Genomic DNA, 14,660 nt, shown 5'->3' with positions numbered 1-14,660 from the left:
TGACAACACGCTATTCCACCAACGTAATAATGGATGGTTTTCTTCTTTTAAATGCCTTGCCATTAAAGTTTAATGAGCAATACTTTCACTCTAAACTTATTTTTCTCCTTGACAGATTGGATACTTAGTTTGGATTTGTTAACATAGCTAGTCATAAAAATGTCTGCTGCAAAGAAAATGATAGATACTGTCCTGAGGAAATCAGGCTTTGACGCCTTATTTGATTCCCATGGCAAAATAAGTTCATAATTTCTTGTTTGGAAGAAATGAAGTGCTACACAGAGCAAGCTAATAAGCTCAGGCCCCTTTTTATTTGCCTGGAATTTAAGTTTACATCAAGCAGAATGTATCGTGTAGTTCAGTTCTGCCCTAACTCAGGGCTGTATTTCTTAACAACAGGGGGTCTATTTGTGGGATTTCTGATCTAGCTGTAGATGTTTGCAGGACTTTCCACCTTCTAATCCTTCATAGTGGTAGAAGGAGTAACTAGAAATGAAACTGTGACTCAGGCTTGCATCTTTACGTAGAGGTTATTTATGGCATCACACATCTTAACCAAGTGTCTGGTAAAGGTCCTTTGTAGTATTTCCAGTTCTCACAGTTTTGCTTTGAATCTCCCAATATTAATATTTCTCTTAACCTTTCAGTTTCCTTCCCCAAATGATCTCTATCCTTAATTCGGAAAGGGAAGACTCAGCTTGTGAATTCTCATGCTCCCAGATAAGCACACGCTTATTCTGAAGCAGAAAACAACACAAGCTGCAAGGCAGGAGGGATGAGCCTGACTGATGATTTTTCTTAGATTCAATTTGTCCTTCCTCTGACAAACTCAGACTCTCTTAGAACAGTCTCTGAGCTCTTGCCAAGCTTTATACTTCAAGAGCAAACATTAGAGGAAAATCTCCTTGACCCCCCTAGTGCTGTGCTGCCTCATGGGTTAGTGTGTTGTTAAGAGCTACAGCAGAGAAACAAAGCAAGTGATTCAAAGACCTGCAAGAAATATCCACAGGGAAAAAACTGCTGAGCAAGGACATTCAGAATTCCTTTAGCATCATTTCCTTGTAACAGCTGCCATCCCAACCCTCTTCTCCAAAGCTGAGCTGCAGCACCCACCCAGGAGCCTTTTCCGAGCTCCAACAAAGGCATCAGGCAGGCGCTTGGTATTTGAAGACACTGAGATCCACTGGAAAAGCAAAAGCAGACCATGAATAGACGGCAGGAACCCCTACAACATCGCAGCAAGCATTTTCTCATTTACTGCAACGCCAGAAGATGATTCACCACAGTGTTCCTGTTGCATAATCTTCCCCACAGCTCAGGAGAGTGAAACTAGAAAACCAAAGGTCTCGCTGGGCTTTCAGTGACATTTCTGTTTAGACTGAACTTTCAGTTAGGAAAGTGTGAGTTTTTCTCTGATGACAAAGGAGGGGGAGCTGATATAGTAAGGTGTTGTTTCAGAAATGATAAACTACTGAGTGTACCAGATTGTCATCTCCCTTGTCCCGGCGTAAACCCCGAGCCAGACCACAGGCTTCATTTGCCCTTCCTGGTTTACACATGGGTCTTGTTGCAATGACATTCTGGTCCCTGAGACATCCAAATTAAACTATGCCAGGTCCCACAAGGCTTGGTTATCAAGGTAGAAGGTATCATGGGGTTCCCCCCACCCCAGACCTTTCAGTGGCAGCAAGAGGTCTGGAAACTCCAGGCACATGTTTGCTCTGCCTGAGCATCGTGCACATGGTAGGTCCAATGCTTCCCAGAAGCTCCAGGCTTGCTGCATGCCTGAAGGATCTCCTGGACGTGCAGCAGCCCTGGGCATAAGGGCAGCTGCCAAACTGCCTGTGTATTCCCTGGGAAACTCCACCCAGGCAGCCACCTGATGGAGAGAGTGAGGAGAAGGCAGTAAGAAAGCAGCAGGCAGCAATTTCAGAGCCTCTGAGAGGTGTCATAGCTGTACAACTGTGGTTTAGGGCCCCAATCTACTCTTTTATTCCCTAAAATCAAGTGAATTCGTGAATACTGCACATCTTCAAAGGAATGTCAGGCTGAAGACTACATTCTTGCTGGGCTATGTTATCTTGGGTTAGTGACTGAGTGCCAGGCATATTTCTGTGTTGATTTGGTGAATACTGTTTCAGAAGAGCCAGTGTGAGCAGCACATGAGTCCTCCACACCTCAGCAACTTTCTGCTGTCTGTTACACCAGGGTGAACCAGGTTAGTTCCTCCTTCAGGGCACCATTACTACAGCCAATGTCATTTCTTCCTCTCTCTGTTGGGAGCAGAAAAATTTCCTTTATTCGGAGAGATAGCAGGTAGTTCTGGTTTTCTCAGCATTTCTGTGGCATTTACCACAGGTTGGAAAGGGATTTAAGCAACCTGGTCTGGTGGAAGGTGTCCCTGCTTGTGGCAGGGGGTTGGAACTGGATGAGTTTTAACATCCATTCTAACCCCAACCATTCTAGGATTCCCAGTATTGCCGTATTTCACATCCCCTCCCTCCAGCTGATATGGCGCATGGTTTAAATGAGCTGCCATTTGCCAGTTTGTGGTACAGGTAAGAGATTTGCTGAGCACTTGTCTCAGACAAATGCCCTTTTCAGGAGGGACTGGTGCTGCTCAGCACAGCCTTGGCTCTGCAGGTGCGTGGCCCTGACTCACGGGGCAGAGCTGTGTCTCTCCTGCAGCAGGGAAATCCTCCTGCTGGCTCCCTGCCCTGTGCTCTGCCCTCTCGCCAGGTCTGGACGTGCTGTCTGCCTCTGAGGCTGTATCTAAAGCATTTATGGCCTGGCTTTGAGGAGGAAAGTGGGTGATCCGCAGGTGATCAGCAACAGCTGCTGTCAAAGGCTATGGGGAATCCCGAAACTAAAGAGGGTTTGAAAACAAAAGGACTGTCTGAGGGCAACCTCAGTCAAATGGAGAACACTGTGAGCCTTGTGTTAAGGTTAGTGAAATGAAGGTTCCTTGCGTTTTGCCGGCAGAGACCACAAACCCAACAGGCAGCTGCCTGTGGGTGAGAAAGGGCTGCCTGACTCACCACCTCTGAACACTTCTCTGTGCCACCATGGGAATGAGAGTGGAGAGCTGAAGCAGAGCTTTATCCCTACGAGCAAGGGTGGGGAAGCTGAAGTTGAAGCATATGCCAAAAAAGGGAACAAAAACTCATCAAGTCAACCACAGCTGTGGCTAGAGAAGGGAAGATGGGGTTTCACAGCCTCTCTCTTCTCACATGAGGACTGCATACCATGGGGAAGGAGGGATAACCCACATCACTCCCACCCAGGCATTGCCTCTTCTGTGGCTGGGAGATAGAGCCTTGCAGCATGACTCCCCCATCCTGTTACAATCACGGTCCTTGGCAGCAACATAGCCACACAGTTGTGTTGTTTGGATAAGGATGGGGATGAAGATCCCTGCCAGCAAGCAAAGTGTAGGTGCCTCCTACATCCCTAAAACTGTTATATGAAATGGGAAGTCATCCATGAGCAGTGAGCAGAATGAAAACAAACTGGGCGCATTGGTGGAAATAGAGGTTTTAGTTGGTAGCCTGAACAGAGATAAATCTAGGCCAGTGTTGGTGGAGATGATGCCAAGAGAGCACAAAAAGCTTACAGGTCACACTGAGGACCCCAGCTGCATGATACAGCAAAAGGGAAAATACAGATATGCATTTAGAAGCTACCTGAGAGGCCATAATTCATACTATAATTTATTTGTATGTTATACTTAGTGTCATACACTGAAGATTTCACCTGAAGAATACAGCTTTCCCCTGTGCTGATGAGCAGGGTGGTGTCACAGTTCACTCAGAGATATGAAGCTGGTTTGGAATGACAGAAATAACCAAAAGGGAATGTTCTAAATCATAGATATTCTGCATTAAAATACTTGTGGCATTTTCAAGACTCGGGAGGAAGGAAATGTGTTCAGAACTGCTGAAGGACTGGTAATCTGCAATGCCAAGTCTCAGCTTGAAGCAAGTATTTATTGAATGGTGTCTATAAGGTTATAGAATGGTGCCAAGTTATAACTATATAACCAAGTTATAACCAGATAACTATGCCAAGTTATTGAATGGTGTCTATAAGGTTTCTAATGGAAAGGTTGGCACCACCTTAACTGCAGTGACAGTGGCAGGGGCTGCTGTGACTCTGATCCTAGCAGCGGCTGTGGCTGTAGAAATGGGAAACAGCCTCTTGTTTGTTCCTCTTTCTGAAGCAGAGAGAGCATATGTGCCGCCCATGGCACAACCCCTTCTTCCTTTTGTATCCTCTAATTTGTCATCTTTAATATCCTGTTTTAACTGGAAGTCAAAATTCTAGCGACATAATGCTGCCCACACACACAGAGGATGAAACTGAAGCACAGCACGGACTGCACATTGTAAACTTAATGTCCTGCAAAACAAGTACGTGTTTCAGAATGCCCTCAAATCATTCTAAATCAGGAAAAGATATAAAGATGTTTCAGTGTTTTGAGGAACAAAGGCAGATTTAAGCATACACCTAATTTATTTGCAACATTTGTGCCCAAAGCCTGCTCCAGAAGTGTTACAAAATGTTCCCTTTTGCAGAAGATCTTTCAGAGAATTCTCTTTTCAGAGCCTGATGTTAATCCTACCTTAATTCATTACAGGCTAGACTTTGCCACTTCCATTAATGCAAACCCATCCCTTCATGTTGAGCTGAAAATAGCTAAAAAGTCAAAACCTAATTTAACTCTTAAAATGAAAAGACTGTTTGGAGCGATACATTACCAGAGAGTGTAGGCTTTGCAGAGCATGTTTTCTGTTTTATCTGTGTTAACTGCTGTAGCATTCAGGCCTCTGACATGCATTGTTCACTGGAAATGAAATTGCACACTGTCATAACAGTCTATTAACAGCACTGAATTTCTGCAGAACTTCACCTCTTTTCTAGAAGATAACATCTCTCCTTCCTTCCAAGGATAAAATAGCTTCCTCTCCTGCAGCAGTACATATAATGCTGCTATTGCTTGATGGGGATGTCAACTTCCCTTGACTATTAAGGAGAGGGGAAATGTCTTTGTTACACATTTCTGTTCTCCTTTTATCCTCTTCAGAGAGGCCCCCAGCTCAATCTAAACAAAATAAAGCCAGGGTATCATTTAAAAACAAAACCAGTTTGAGAACTCTTTGATCTCCCTGACTTCCTGTTAAATATACAATCGGCTGTTTCTCTACATCCTCGACCACTACAGATCTGATTTTCTCTACCGTTTATGTTGTCTTTGGCACTACACAAAATTAACATAGCATTGGCTAGAAAATCTCCTAGGCAAAGAAATCCAGCTCCTTCTCAGCTTCACCTTTGCCTCACTGTGTCCTCCTCTTTTCAGCCCTGCCATCCACCTTCCCATTTATGTAGGAGGACCCGGAGGTTTCTCCATCTCTTTTGTCTCATTTTTGTCTCATTTTCACACTGAGAACAGAAAGCCACTGGAATAATTTCCCAGGGAAGTGATGGACTCCCCAGCATTCAACACTGTTAGGACTCAGCTGGACAGGGTGCTGGGCATTATCCTAACCAAGGTTATACTGTTCGACGGTCTATGTCTTGCTTTGCTTAGAAATGCTGGACCAGATGGTCCTTGAGGTCCCTTACAACCTGGGATTCTAGGATTCGGTGATTCCATGCTTCTGTGATGTTGTTGAACTCCCTATTTGCCATCTCTCCATCCTCACTCCATTGTAATTTGAACAACTGGTTGCCTTTCTTCTTTTTCCTTTCTTTTTTTGTTCTTGTTGAGGAGGTGAGATGGGGTGGAGGGGAATGAGGCAGTTTGCTGTCAGCTTTCTGCTCCTTAAGCTTATCTCTTAACTGTCCAGTGTTCTGGCACGTTAATGACTCAGGCAACATATATTAATCATTTAGGCTAAGAAGGGAGTTATATCTGATACAGATGAATAGATGTTCAGGTATTTAGGTCTTAATGTATTTGTGCAAAACACTGTACATAATGTATTGAGCTATACAAGTAGCAACAGGAAGCCTAACACCATACTGGCAAACTGTTGATTTGGTATCTTCCAGATTTAATTACATTGAAGAAAACCAAAACATTGTAGCTTTAAGGACTAGCTGCTCCATTAAGTGCAACATCTGAAGCAGGAGAAATGTTCTCACACAATGGAAAGACACATCATGTTGCTCCATGCACAAATCAGATAAATTGTTCTCTAGCTTTAGTGACAGCAGAGACAAAAGGCTCTGTCTCCCACATTGTGGCAGCAACATCTGGGTTGCTGCCTTCAAATTTCTCCCCTTACTTGAGGCCTCTCTATGTTCAAATAGCAAGAGAAACAACATAGTTCCACATATCTCAGGTAGCACCAAAATTGGCCAAGGCCTGAAGGAGGCTGTGAAAGCACGATGGACACAAGTTTTGACATGCCAGTGCAAAAGGGGGAATGGAGTCTGCATGCATTATGGGGAGATATGCTGTCACAATAACAGATCTCATGGGGCTTCGAGTGGCTGATCAGAGAACTGTTTTGTAACTTGCCTGGTTTCCCTTCTTGCCCAGAGGTGTTTTATATAATGATAATTCTATTTCATATAAAATATTTCATAATATTTCATATATAATATTTCCAATATTTCATAAAGTGAAGGGTCCAGAATATCAAAACAAATTGCTACGTACCACAGTTACACTGTTACCAAGTACCAACCCAATGCAGAGCAAAGGCCAAACTCTCATCTGACCTAACCCCATTCAAACCCTGCCTTGTGCTGCAGTAGCTTTGTGTTCATCCTGCCTTGCAGAGCTCTCATAACTCCAGTAGCAATGGCCCTTTTCAGGGCCTTTTTCCTTCCCAAAGAAGCACAAATCAATGATGAAGAAATTACTTTGATAATGGATCTTCTCCCCTGCTCACAGCACCCTTACAGCCTCCTCTCCCTTGACCCCAACCTGTATTTTAGTAACTAGTAGAAACCATTGACAACTGAGCAATGCATAAAAACCACCCTGCACATGATGCCAGGCTCTAGACCTGAGAGAACCTCACGTTACAACTCAGCAGTCTCTAAGGAAAACTCATAACTCTAAGCACTGTCAGAAGAAATCAGAACTGAGCTGACTGATTTCAAATGTGCCTCAGTCTCCACCTCAGGAAGCTTGGTTAAGATTTTCAGAAACAAGCCAGAAAACCCATGCAAAACCAAACCCAGAAATGAGAGTTGGACGAGCCCATCTCTGTGCCCTTTCATTGCAAATGTAGTTTCTAGCCTGGCTTCCTTTCTTGTAGGGATGGTGCATCTCTTTGGAAATGGTCAGTTCTGTGAATCTTTGTACCTCTGGTTTGCCATTATCACATCTGGTCAGGAAGAGCGATGGTAGAGGAGAGGAGTTAACCATTTCTCTTTCATTGAGTCAGCCTCATTAAAAGAGAGGTCAGCCAGGAGGTCATTGCCTATAGACCAGAGCAGAGATATGGACCCATTTACTAAACATAGGCTGTATCTAGCAGCACATTCAGTATCATGTAAGTATATAGTACAGTGCAATTTCTGGCTGAAGTGATTATTACTAATATTTTCTGTACCCTCTTACTTTGAGCAGTTCATTTACATGACTAAAGGTGAAGTGTGCTGAGCTTAGGCCATAACAATTTATGCAGTATTAAAGTGATATTGAAATATATAGGCATTTTTTTATGTGAACGCATATGACAGAGCAAGGAGTCAATGGATATTTAATAACCTAGGTATAGCATTCTGTCTTTCAACTCAGGGATCTCCAAACACTTTAAGGACCCTGATTTCTTGCCTGTGATGCATTTTGGCTCAGGCCCCCCTCCCAAATAAAGAAGACAATTCTCTTTTACCAGCTCCCTCTTTCCTCTGTAGGCGTACATTACATTTTACTTTCTCTAAGTGGGGAGCTGCAAACAACTCTGGTGCCTTTGGGGTAGGCGGGGAAAAGAAGTATTGCTGATTCTAAATAAAAGTTACTTGTCAGATCAACCTTGATAGCAGAGATAATGAGGGTGATCACATGGGGATATAGATTCAGGGTTTAGTTTAATCATCGTTCCGTATCAGCTGCACTGATCCAGTTCCGCGTGACTAAGTCAGATAAATGTTAGGTAACTGAAATTCTCTTTAGCCTCCTTACTTTGCATTCCCCTCTCCAGCACCCACAGTATTTGTTTCAGTGGTTTTAAAAGAGGTCCTATAAAGGACATCTATAAGTGTGGATAAGTAAACAGAGGACAGACGTTTCATGAAGAGGTATCTGAAGTTAAGCCATTAAAGGAATTTCTATAGGCAAAAAGTAAGGTCATAAAAATCACATGTGCCTTTGAAAAGCTCTATCAAGGCTGTACCCAGGTGTCTAAATTGGCTTCCATTAACTTCACAGGGACTCTTGAGTGCTGAAGGATGTGATTCCAGTTCTACCCCCAACATGGGGGGGAGGGGGGGGGGGGGGAAGAAGATCATCAATACTGAAAAAAATTGCCCTTTGATACATTACAAAAATCCCTGTAACCAGTGATGTGCTGTTACAAAACCTCTCATCAAAACCAAGAAGAAGCCTTCTGAAGGCAGCCTTGAGCTTTGGTTTGAAACCTTGATACAGATCCAAATTGTGCTGGTTAGTTCACCCTAAAAGAAAGAACAAATAGTGCAGGATCCCAACATGTTATAATAAAGCAGCATTTGAGGCTTCCTTAATTTGTCTCAGGTAAATTCATAATTAATTGTGTTTTCTCCACAGCTCTGGTTTCTTCTGCACCGTTCCCACCTCTCACAAGTTTGCTGCAAGCCTTACACAGGTGATGCTTCTTACAGCTCTTAGCTCCCATATAATTGCATCAGAACCTCAGCCTTGGTTTCCTTTCATCTCATCCTTTATGTGGGCCAAGACAAGGTAAGAAACATGAACCCTTTGAGATGCAAAAAAAGACAACTGCATTATTATTTTAATTTAATTGCTACAATTTCAAGCCCATTTGATCATATGTTCAGGTTTTGACTTGGGAGTTTGGAATGCTTGTGTCGGTAATTCTGCCTTTAGCCCCCATACCAAGTACTGTGTGCTTAAACTGAATTTGATGTGAGTTTTGTTTTAATTTAGGGCAGCCTGCCCAGATTTCTTTTCCCTCTGCTGACAGACTTGGCAGTGCTTTAGCAGGGCCCTGAGAGCGTTTCAGCCTCGCTAGCAAAGAGCCCTCACACAAAGCACTTGATTCCCCCCCAGAACAAATAAACAAGGAGTAAACATCCCTCCTCTCACACACACGGAGCAGGAGCCTTTCTTTGTGATTCTCTTCCCCTTCTGTGCCATTCCCGTAGCCTAAAAAGGGCTTGAGCTTTATGGAAACTTTACGTAAAAGCAGAGCTGCATTTTTGCAATAGTGAGCATCCAGAAAAAGACTTAAAGAAAAAAGTAAACCCAAGGTTTTTGTATGTGTGGACTTTTTCCAGTTGAGCTGTGCTTGAGGATCCCCATACCAATGTGACTGTGCTCTCTCTAAAACCCCCAGCAGAAAAGAAGAATAGGCATTTTGTGATGGTTTGATTTTCCCCTTTTCATGCCTTTTTTTCCCCTCCCCCCTGAAGAATGCACTTTCTTGGGTTACACATTAAGCTGTCAGGAGGGAAAACCAACACTTGGGATTCTACATGGAGCTTTAAAAGTTTCTCCACAAAGCATGGCTATACGGAGCTTCTGACATAAATCTTCAAGTTGTTTTTCTTATCTAAGCAAGCTATGTATAAATATTAACATGTTATTCATGGGCAAATAATTCCACACCTGACTGCTGCTGCCTTAAAGAGGATTCTTGATTCAGATGATAGTCCCTTTGTGGGGCCTCAATTGCATTTCAGCTTAAAAGAATTAAAATGAAAAAGAGGGTAATGGCATGTCTTAATGAAGTAAACCTCAAAAATGAAGAAATAAGCAGCTTTTAACTGTTGGTTTTCATGTAGAGAAGCCACCAGATGAAAACTACTGGCTAAACTCTGTAGTAATTGCAATTAGTAAGCTCTCACTTGAGTTTGGTGAGGCAGGGCTGAGATCCAAAGCATTTGTTCTCTGGGGAGTGTGTGTGTGTGTGTGTGTGTGTCTGTGTATGTATGGTACAAACAGCCTCAAGCTCTGCCCAGGTTCAACATAAATGTTACAGCAAGCAGAGGGTGTCTGAGACACAGAGTTTCAACCTGGACCAGTAGTAGAGAAGCAGTGCCAGGGTGGGTTCTGCTACCCAAGGTTGTAGCTCTGTGGTGGGACCTCCCCCTGCACAACATGTGAGTTTTTCACTAAGACATTCCTTGAGCATCTCCCTTATGCACAAGAAGAAAAAGTCTATTCCTTCAGAAATGGATTCTTCCCGTAGAGGGTTTGACATGCCAGCAGTTGTGGACAAGAGGCCATTGCAAGTGGAACACGAGAAAACAGGGGCCTATTCATAAAAATAATATATTTCTATTTACTTGTTAAAAGCCTTTGCTCAGGATCCTTTTAAAAATTCAGCTGGATATGAAATGCCCACTTCAAAAGCCAAAATGAAGACTTTAACAGATGTGCCCTGGCAAAGAAACGGGTGTAGGCACAGCAAGGAATTCAGAGGGGACAGACAGTCATATATGGACATAGGAAAAGAATCTCAAATAAAACACTTGTGGCTGGGAGTTGGGGTTTTTGTGTTACCTGTAACGAGCCTCTGTGTTTGGGGCTTTGGGGCCTGGCCTTTTCCTTTCTTACTTCTGGCTTCAGCTGTTTTTACTGGTGTTTTTTGTACCACAAGAAACTGTACAGTTTTACATGGCCTTCAGTAACTCTAGCAGCCAGAGGATGGAAATGTCTTACAAGGAGCAAGGTTCTTCTGTATGGATCTTATTTTAATCACGTGGCATACTTTGAAAATACAAAACTTCAGGTTCAAGACTTGGAACAGGCAAGTGTGTGTGTGTGCAGTGTGTGAGCAACAGCCTGACAGCAGCCACTTGTATGCAAAGTCTTGGCAGTGCTGAGCATTTGCAGGTGCTGCCTCCCTGCAGCCCTGGGTGTTGAAAACACCCCACTCCATGCTGTCAGGATATCTGCATGGCCCCATGGATGTCTCTAGTAGGCAGCTTTATCTCCAGGTTAATTGAAAGCATATTAATTTCAAGCTGTTAGCATGTTTGTAAAGATTAGATCAGGCCTCAGACAACTGATTGCGGTTCAGCCAAGGGCTCAGCCTCAGGAGGCTTTGTGTCCCTGCACACACCTCTCCTGTCCCCTGAGAGCTGTGCAGGGGAAGAGGCCATGGGGTCCCCAGCAAGAGGCTTTTTTGTCTCTCATGAAACAACAAAAAGCCTGGAACAACAAAACTATCCTCCATACTGTCGACTGCCATCCCCAGTCACTTACTGGGCAAGAGTAAACCATGTTAAGAGCTAGCATATAAGGTATATTAAGACTTCAAAGCCAGACCTTCAATGAGCAGGGAAAACCAGGATTAGGATTGCCCTTTTCGAAGCTCTGCTAGATGTGTGGTTTTCAGGAGGCCCTAAAGGGACGTCCTGCTTTATTGAAGCAGAGCTCTCAGCAGCTTCCCGTGCAGCTGTGTGTGCCCTGCTGCAAACCTGACCCCAGGGGAGCAGCCAGACCTCCTGAGGGCTACACCATAAACATGCACCACTTTAGCTGAAGTTGCTTCATATCACACGGGAGCATTGTATCAGAGAGGGGACAGCTCCAGTGTCCCAGGAGAGCACTTGCCTGCGCTAACCACATCACTGCCCTTTCTCTTCCTGCATGATCACCAGGTGCTGCCCCTGTTGTAAAATGAGTAACAAAGGGATCTTACAGGTATCACTGGACAATTTCAGTGCATCTTTAGAGTAGCTCTGTGTCCCAGGTGGGACATGGGGGTCTAGTGAAGGCCACTTGTAAGTCAGAAGCAAAGAGCTTTTGCAGTGTAGGAATGGCCTACATTCTGCAAGAGTCTGTGGCTTTCCAGGGACATCAACTCCAGTCCAGGGACATCAACTCCAGAGTTCATCAACTCCTAGATGAAGGATCACTCTGGACATGCTGCTGTCTTGTACTTTTCCCTTAGCCAAAAGGTACTGCCATAGTCACAGACATGATTCTCGCTTAACTAGACCTTCAGTTGGAGGTGGTTCTGTGATTTTTACACTATGGAACCTCTTGCAACAGGCAGGTGAATTTAGCTTGTGACTCTGAAGTATTATGGATTTTCAACAAAGCAACTTTTTAGTGTGTATATGTTTTCTCATATATAGAGAAGAATAATTGCTGCACCCTGAAAGGGTTTGTCTGAGCTGTGTATTTCACAGTGCTGAAGTTAACTCTGAAGACATTAACTTAGGATGACCTTGTTTTTTTCGTGACTCACACCAGAAGTTATTTTCCTGTAGGTTTGTTCTGAGTGATTAAGATAGGTTTGCTTGCATATAAATGCTGTTCTACATATATATATTACCTTAACCAAAGAAAGCTCCCACACTTTCCCCTTGTTTATGCATACTGTATGTGACATAGATTCAGAGTTAAATGTCGTAGCCCTTATTTACAAGTTAAGTTATGAATATAACCCAGTTTAAAACGATCTCCTCACTTTCACTGCCGCCTATCTCACCCTCACCCTTTAGTGTGGCTGCTACTTATGCAATGTGGAGCAAATGGAGTTGAGGAGGTCACAGCCCTCTTAGCTGTAGGTCTCATAAATCCCTGTTTGCTGTGAATTCCACAGGTTGTCCACCTGCTTTGGTCAGTGTCATTGTCAAATTGCTTTCCATATACAAGTACGGCTACAGAGGAAATTCTACCTAATATTTCAGTTGGGGAGTGAAAGAGTGATGGGGCAGTACATTAGAAGCTGATTCTTAACCACTCCCTGATTTTCAGACTAGCCACAATTGCATGTCAAGGCAGCCTGGGAGCTGTTTCAGCAGGCACCAGGCTCCCCTAAGACCTGTCTGTTGGCTGAGTGTAGCCAGAGAGCTCTGGCCAGGCCTCCTCCAGCCTGCCTGTTCCAGCATGCCCCAGCACAAGGGGTGCTGGGGAGAACAGTGGCAGGTGATGGAACTGGCTTCATTTCTGCCCCCAAATCTCCTGCTCCCTTCTTGCTTCTTGAAGGATATAAAGGGAAGATAAGGCGAAGCACAGAAGCTGTTTGTCAGTTTGAAGCTATCCAAAATACTTCTAATAAAGGTGCACATGTGCTTGTGTAAGCTTCTGCAAACACCTTCTTGTTTCTCCTGCTAATTTTACATTGTTCCTGAATCAGAGCCCAGTTTTTCTCTTTGTGAAAGTCAAGTTTAAGTTTTGCTCCTCTTCATTGATCCTGCTAATAAAGAAGGTATGTAGAGATTAATTTTACTAATTGTTAAGGTCTTAGTCTATTAGTAAAAGGTTTAGGAATGCAAGATAGCTCTAAAGGATGTTGGTTTTGTCTTCAAGTATATGAACCAAGCAGATGGTTTCCTCACATTACTGCAGACTATATACAAGTTTATTTGTCAATAGGGGCAAACCACAGTTAATACTGAACCTGTCCTCTGCCTCAAACAATGACTTCTAAAAAGCAAAGCAAAAATTGTATCGCAAATAACTGCATAAACTTATCCTGTCCAGAGGTGGCTTCCAAGGCATCAGACGTTCTGTAAACCAGCGAACTGATCCAGACCATGCAAAACTGGGAGAGTCCTGTCCTTTCCTGCCTGTTAATTTTTCCACGATGAGAGTGTCCAAAACCCTCTGAAATAAAGGATTACTGTGTAGGGGTTCAGAAAGTCAGGTTTTCATAGGACAGTTCATTCTGACAGGTAACCCCGGCAGGCACACAGGCTTTCCCATAGAATGTTATGTCCCTAATCTTGAAACTATTCAGTGTTCCAAACCCAAATGTTTATTTGTTTTCAGCAGTGTGCTGTGAGTTTAGATCAGTGATTTAGTTGCCTATGCCTCATTTACAAGATTGTAAGCAACCGAGACCCAGTTTGGTTTAGTGTTTAGCAAATTCTATTCACCCTTTTGCCACTAAACCACTGTACAAGTGTGAGCAAACCACTCGGCTCTTTCCCCTCCTGCCCCTTATTCAAATTTACCCAGTCGATTGCTTGTGAGATGACTGTAACAGTGAAGATTCGCCCATGAGTATGTGCAGAAAATTCTAGAAGCCTGGCTGAATCCAGGTCACAGCATGAATTCTGAGGGCAGAGATAAGATTTGAGTATTATTGCACTCTTTCTGCATGAAAAAAGTAGGGAATGGTCCCCAGGATTTTCTAGCCACAGCTAGATGAAAACAGGTAGAAATCCACACTGAGAATCACCCTGATGTAGCACTGACTTGCCAGGTCTGAGAAGGGTCCTTCATGCCCAGTCATCATCTTCTGGCCTTTTAGGTCTAAATGTGCTAGGCCAAGATAAAGAAAATGGAAAGAGATGACTTTAAACTTCCCCACATTTAAAATGGTAATAAGTACTCATTTCTGCATGAAGAAATGTACTTCACCATCTGTGTTTCACTTGGTTCACATATTCAGGTTATTCTCTAAAGTTGTGAAAACCAGGATTTTAAATGAAAGTTCAGTTTCTGAACCAATAACCACCTATCGGGAGCTAAGCCTTTGCTGCAAACACAAATATGCAGCAAGTCAGTCATTTAATCA

This window comes from Melopsittacus undulatus, chromosome 9 (genome assembly GCF_012275295.1).
Source record: "Melopsittacus undulatus isolate bMelUnd1 chromosome 9, bMelUnd1.mat.Z, whole genome shotgun sequence".
Classification (NCBI taxonomy): Eukaryota; Metazoa; Chordata; class Aves; order Psittaciformes; family Psittaculidae; genus Melopsittacus; species Melopsittacus undulatus.
This window is presented reverse-complemented; position numbering follows the sequence as displayed.